Genomic DNA, 7,199 nt, shown 5'->3' with positions numbered 1-7,199 from the left:
AATATCTCAGAATGGGTCCTGCTCACATTATAAAAAGGGTTCGGGTCACACCCACCCGTGGTCAGCAGGGTTACTCCTACGGTAGTAACCCCCGAGCAGCCTCTGGTCATGGAAGGAGAGGTACAGACTCTTCTGCGAAAAGAGGCTATACACGGGTCCCTCCCCTCTGCAGAGAGTTGGGCTTTTACAGCCGGTACTTCATAGTTCCAAAGAAGGATGGAGGGTTAAGGCCTATTTTTAGATCTGCATCGGCTAAACAAAATGCTCACGATAAAACAGATCGTGTGTCACATCAGGTCCGAGGACTAGTGTGTCACAATAGACCTAAAAAATGTATACTTCCACATCTCCATCCTTCCGCAGCACAGAAAGGTCTTCAGGTTTGCTTTCGGGGGCGAAACTTACCAGTATTGGGTGCTGCCATTCGGCCTAGCTTAATCACCCCACACTTTCACCAAGTGCAGCTCTGGCTCAGGTGCGACTCCAGGGCATTCGCATGCTCAACTATATCGACGATTGGCTGGTGTTAGCATAGTCGAAACAGCGGGCGTTCAGCATCGAGATGCTGTTCTCGCCCATAGGAGAGTGTTGGGGCTATGGTTGAACGGAAAGAAAAGTGTGCTGGCACCTATAAGCTGCAGAGCACTACTTTTCTGGCGGTAGTCTGGGACACGAAAATAATGTCGGCTCGGCTATCCCCTCCCAGGATAAATATGATCCTGGAAACCGTGAACCAGATAAAGCTAGGTCAGTCACTCACTGTGAAACACTTTCAGAGAGTGTTAGGGCTGATGACAGCAGCGTCCAACGGGGTACCTTTTGGCCTGCGGTACATGAGACCTTTACAGTGGTGGCTCAGGACCAAGGGGTTCTCCCTGAGGGGAAACCCTTTTTCGCTTGATCAAGGTCACGCGGCGCTGCCTACGTGCCTTAGTGAAGTGAAAAGATCCTTGGTTCCTGTCCCAAGGTCCTGTTCTGGGGGCTCCTTGTCGTCGCGTAACGCTAACGACGGATGCCTCCCTAACTGGCTCGGGAGTGGTCATGAGTGGCCGCTCGGGCCAAGGTCTGTGGAGCGGCCGTCAGCTCTCCTGGCACATAAACCAGCTGGAGCTGATGGCTGTGTTTCAATCACATAAAATCAAACACTTCCTCTCAGACCTGCGGGGCCGCCATGTGTTAGTTCGGTCAGACAACACTTCGGTGGTCTCGTATACAAATCACCCGGGGGGGTTGAGATCGCGTCGGGTGTGGAAGCTGACGCGTCACATGCTAACATGGGCCCAAGGCAAGATGCTCTCGCTCAGGGCGATGTACATCCCGGGGGTTCTGTAGCGGCAGACTCCCTGTCGAGGCAGGGAGTGATGCCGGGAGAATGGAGACTCCACCCCGAGGTGGTGGAGGAGCTGTGGATCCGCTTTGGGCGAGCCCAGGTGGATCTGTTTGCGTCTCGAGAGACGACACACTGTCCAGCATATTTCTCCCTCGCGCATCCAGCCCCGCTGGGGCTGGACGCAATGGTACAGACGTGGCCGAGGCTGCGTCTGTACGCCTTCCCCCCTCTGGCGTTGCTCCCAGGAGTGCTGGAGAGAGTCCGCCGGGACGGGGTTCAGCTTTTATTGGTAGCCCCGCTCTGGCCGGGCCGAGTATGGCTCGCCGACATTATGTCTCTCCTAGAAGGTCCTCCCTGGAAAATCCCAGTCAGGAGAGATCTTCTTTCGCAGGCCGGGGGGTCAGTACTGCACCCGCGCCCGGAACTGTGGAAACGGTGGGCTGGGCCCCTGAGGGGGCCCAGTTCATAAACATGGGTCTATCTACTGAGGTGATAGAGACCATGTTGCACTCCAGAGCACCATCCACAAGGAGACTTTACGCGCTCAAATAGAGAGTTTTTGTCGCCTGGTGTACGCACCAGGCTTTGGACCCTGTTAACTGCCCGGTCGGTTCAGTTCTTGAGTTCCTACAAGAAAAATTATCCGCAGGGTTATCCCCGTCGACACTGAAAGTATATGTGTCGGCGATATCTGCTTATTATATTCCATTAGATAATGCATCATTGGGGAAACACCCTTGGGTCATGCGTTTCCTTCGTGGTACTTTGAGGCTCAGACCTGCGGCACGGTCGAGGGTGCCTACTTAGGCAGTGGCAGCCTCTTGTCTGGAGTTTGCACCAGGAATGGTAAAAGCATTTCTCTTCCCGAGGGAAGGATATGCTCCCAAGGTCCCGACTAATGTGCCGGGACCAGTAATGCTGCAGGCTTTCTGTCCGCCTCCGTTCACTAGTCAAAACCAAGAGAAGCTAAATCTGCTATGTCCGGTCAGGGCCCTAGATGCATATGTCCACAGAGCTCCCTGTGGCGAAACTCAGAACAGTTGTTTGTGTGTTTTTGGGTCCCCGAGCAAGGGAAAACCGGCTTCAAAGCAGACGCTTAGCAAGTGGATAGTCGAGGCTATTTCGCTCGCATATGAGTCGGTCGGACATCCTTCATCAATGAGGGTCCGCGCCCACTCCACTAGGAGTATGGCTGCCTCTATGGCTCTTATTTCGGGAGTTTCATTGTCAGAGGTATGTGATGCGGCTGGGTGGTCCTCTCCGCATACATTTGGGAGGTTTTACAATCTAGATGTAGCCTCTACACCGGGGTCCCGGGTGTTTCTGGGTTGATTCACACATACAGACATTTGGGACTCTGGCGACGTGGGTATTGAGGTCCCCTAGCGTTTCGACGTAGCTCGAAGTTCCCTCGAGATAGGGAACGTCTCAGGTTACGTATGTAACCATGGTTCCCTGAGAGGGAACGAGACGCTGCGTCGAGATGCCATACTCCCGGCATGCCTGTGATCGATTTGTTCGACTTTTCCAGAAGCTAGTGACTGTTTGGTCCGGGTATGCTTTATAGCTTCCTGGTCGATGACGTCACCCGCCCGTGACGTATCGTCCCGCTATTGGACTGATTACACAAGTGCTTCATGACATGGTACGCAGAGGCGTCCCCTAGCGTTTCAACGCAGCGTCTCGTTCCCTCTCAGGGAACCATGGTTACATACGTAACCTGAGACGGTTTCTAAATTCACAAGCCAGGGTTTTTGACAATTTTCACAAAAATGCAAAAGCCCATAGAATATTCAGTTTAGGCTCCAACCCGCGACGAGTGTCCAGAGAGGGCTCCGCCTCCCGTCTCCCGTCTCCCGTCCAGAGTCCAGGGAAGACTCCAGCACAGCCAGGACTTTCTGTACTCTCACCCAGCCTCCCTCTCCCACCTCCTCCCATCATCTACCCCTTATCCTCACCTTCACCACTTCCTGTCAGCCCTTCCACTCACCTTCTGTCTACCTTCAGAGTGGTGTGTTCACCATGGGTCTGCCAGTCCGCAGCTACATCTGGGCTGGTAGATACACGGTTTCCACCCTTGGCCTCCACGACGAGGACTCCACCTCAGCTTGTTGAACCTTTGGCGCTGCCCTAGCTCTTTCCTCGCTCTGCTCCGCCATGGATCATCAGTCCACCAGTTCTGCCGATCTCCCTTGCCCATCTGATGTCGCCTTGTTTGCTCGTTGACCCACCCTCGTGTAACCCCTCCTGATCGAACCGTCCGCTCCTGCGGGACTCAAATCCGGGTCCGTTGGCATGACAGTCGGACACTCTAAGAAGGAGGCTAAAGGCTGCAACCCCTAGCATCCGTCGTTAGAGCATCTCTTGAGATCAGAGGAGTGAGGTTTACTTGCACAGCAACTACTAGCTGGCCACCATTACACTTGCTTATGGACTCCACTTGCCTGGCTTTGCCTCCTCACTCCATCCCTTTGGCTCTGTTAAGCTCCTTATTCCCTCCAGCTCCATCTTGAGTCTCGGTTACTCCAGTTCCACAGTGGCCTGCTGTATCCCCGCCATTGGCTCGGTCGCCGGAGCAAGGTGATCGCCAGGCCCTGTCGGATCTTCGGTATCACAGTGGTGCATCGTCTCTGCGGGTACACCCTGGCCTCCCCTGACACCAGCTCCGCCTCTGTCAGTCGGCCCCCTAAAGTCAGCACTGTCTCTTCCATGGTTTCTCCCTCTGTCACCTCCGCCCTGGGTTTTCCTATATCTTCCCACCCTTCTCCTCATCTTCTACCTGAGCCCCCTCCATCCCTCCCTCTGCTGTTGGTCCTTTTCCGCCGTGAGGCCGCACCTTCCGGGGAGGGCTGTATTGTTACATGCTGGCCTGTTTGTGTGGTCATCCATTTTCCATGTCATGTTCCTTTGTTCCAGTCTCCAGCCACTTGTCTGTCTCCTATTCACTGTCATCATTAGTTTATCTTTTCCAGCTGTGTCATAATCCTCATTTGGGGTCCTATTTATGCTGCATTCCAGGCAGGTTTTTGAGCCTGTAAGACTTTGAAGCATTTCAGGCAAAGTCACGCCCAACTGCCTGAGCGCCAGGAATTGTGGTAGCTAGATGTAAACAAAGCATGGCAAACCGTACAGGGCTAATGCTCATTTCTATCACCAAAAAAACGGTGCATGAGGCAATGGAAGCTGTTATACCTTTTATTTTACGTTATTTGTATATTTGGAAATGTATTTGTTATTAATCTATTCCTGCTGCACTCAATGGACTGAAAACTAGCTAATGCTAGAAAAGCTGCTGATAATGCATAACATTTGCGGATAAATAACTGTGGCGAGGTAGTCGAGCGAGAGACGTGGGAGGAGTGAGCGAGACCGGTTACGTGATTGAAGATGAGTGTCACCTGCGAGAAACACCAGGGTCTTGAGTCCTCTCATGAGGGAGCTCGGAGGCATATAAAAACAAATGACACCAGTGAAGGACAAGAGAGGACCAGGCCTGGGCTTTTGTTTTTTTTTAAACTAATGTTAGGGGAATGTTCTGTGCCTGCGGGGACCTTTCTCCAGAATGAAATGATCAATCTGCTTCAGGTGTGTGTATGTTAGTCTGCATCAGGTCAGTAGTTGACATGTGTGTTGTTATTTGTGGAGTATCAAATTTATTAAAGGAGAGACCCTCTGTGATACTTTTGCGTCTTTAAAAAAAAGCTTGATGCTGGTCGCTACTCACTGCCATTATATGGACCCTCAGGCTGAATAACGCAACCTTTGCTTGTGTGTACCTGTGTGTGTTCAGCGATTACAATATAAAGGTTACAAAATATTTATCATAAACATACCCTACCTAAATGCATGGTCAACAGCTGCTACTGTCCAGAATACGTAATTTGAGACTATGATATGCAAGGTTTTTTTCTTCTTCTTTTTTTCCTCCATGGTTCAAAGAGAAGGTGGTTTCACTTGATGACAAACACATTCACACTGAATGTGACCTTTACACAGAATAAACAAAACAAAACAAGCTAACACAATGGAGTTGTAGCAGTGGCATTCACACATTTTTATTGGCCTATAATGTTCTGGAGAAGATGTAGGTTGAAGTGTGGGCAACAATGCTGGTTCTTTCATTTCAGTTGAAGATCATTGTAAGCATCCGCATAATCATAAAAAAGTAAATAAATAAATAAATAAATAAAAATAAACATTTAATGGTCAATGAAACTGACAGTAAAAAGTAAAACTGCTAATTGAAACAATTACAATATGCAAACCAAAACATTTTAAATTACAAAATAATTATTTTCTTATCATACATTTTACAATGTTATCATTACTGTAACATAGGCCTATTTTTAGATACACCACCGTTCAAAAGTTACTAAGCATGTTTTATTTAAATAAATTAACTTTTAAATTGATCAAAGGTGAAAGTAAAGACAATTAAAATGTTAAAGGGGGGGTGAAATGCTGTTTCATGCATACTGAGCTTTTTACACTGTTAAAGACTTGGATTCCCATCCTAAACATAGACAAAGTTTCAAAAACTAATGTTGGACATTTGATGGAGTATTTCTGTGTCAAAAATACTCCTTCCGGTTTCTCACAAGTTTCGGAGAGTTTTTTTCGAGTATGGCTCGACTTGACGTTAATAGAGCGGAAGGTCCTTGTATGGGCCGTACGGGCTCTTCTCCCGGTAGGGTGCGTGCGCGCGCGACTAGAGCGAGAGGAAATGCACGCCCGTAAACACTCTCTCAGCTGCAGATCCAGTCGTCCGTGAACACTAATGTCGGTTATAGTCCGCGCCGCGCTCCACTTCATTCCTCCACTTTGACATTAAGCGACTTCAACGCTTCAGCACAGGATTCCGGGAAGGCAGCGCTGCATTTGAAGCGATTTGAACGCAGAAATGCTTCAGTCGCATCGCAAAGTGGATCTCCACACTCCAAGAAGTGTGTTTTTGACGGAGCCGTCCCAGCAATAAAGGTTTGGTCCTGCTTTGGAAGCAGCCGGTGAGTAAAACTGCTTCAAATGTCTGTGATGTTGCCTATCGTCACGTGAGTAAGCATCAGTAAACGACACGATCGCGTGCTTCGTCATTCAAATGCGCTAATGGACTTCATTGCTGTTCTATGTATAGCGTTACACTAGTCTGACGTGCAAAACCGTTTTGCTTGCTACTGCTAAGGTTTAGTCGCATACAATAGTCCATAAACCGAATCATGTCCTCATAAACTGAGAGTAAAGACAAATGTTGACAGGCCACTAAATACAGTACATACCACTAAATACAGTACATACCACAGAGACGGACGTCCTGCTGTTGCTGTTTCTATTTCAGCCTCCGAATTAGATGCTGGATCATATCTATTAGCTGAGATCGATAGCAAGGGTTTCTCCACGCTTGAGGACGTCACCGCTTTGCGTATTCGTCATTCTTTAGCTCCGCCCACACGATACGCCTCCAGGCACTCGGTTTTTTCCGGAAAGACTCGGTACAGCCCATATTTCTTTTACAAATATAATAAAACTAAAGACTTTGCGGAGATAAGAAGGATGCAATACTACTCTATAGGTACTCAAGATTGACATGAGATTGACTGAAACTGAGTGTTTCACCCCCCCCCCCCTTTAAAATACTTGTTTTCCAAACAAATGCTGTTATTTCTGTTAACTTTTTATTCATCAAAGCATCCTGAATTTTTTTTTATATATCTGTAAAATGCCTAAAATATTACGCAACACAACTGTTTTCAATATTCATAATAATAAAAAATGTTTCTTTAGCATCAAATATAATATTAGAATGACATCTACAATATTAGATAGCAAGATCTGGGCCGTATCCAGATCAGATGGTGGACCTGTGCCTAGACAT

This window comes from Pseudorasbora parva, chromosome 6 (assembly GCF_024679245.1).
Source record: "Pseudorasbora parva isolate DD20220531a chromosome 6, ASM2467924v1, whole genome shotgun sequence".
Taxonomy (NCBI): domain Eukaryota; kingdom Metazoa; phylum Chordata; class Actinopteri; order Cypriniformes; family Gobionidae; genus Pseudorasbora; species Pseudorasbora parva.
The sequence above is the reverse complement of the archived record's forward strand: the minus strand, read 5'-3'. Positions refer to the sequence as shown.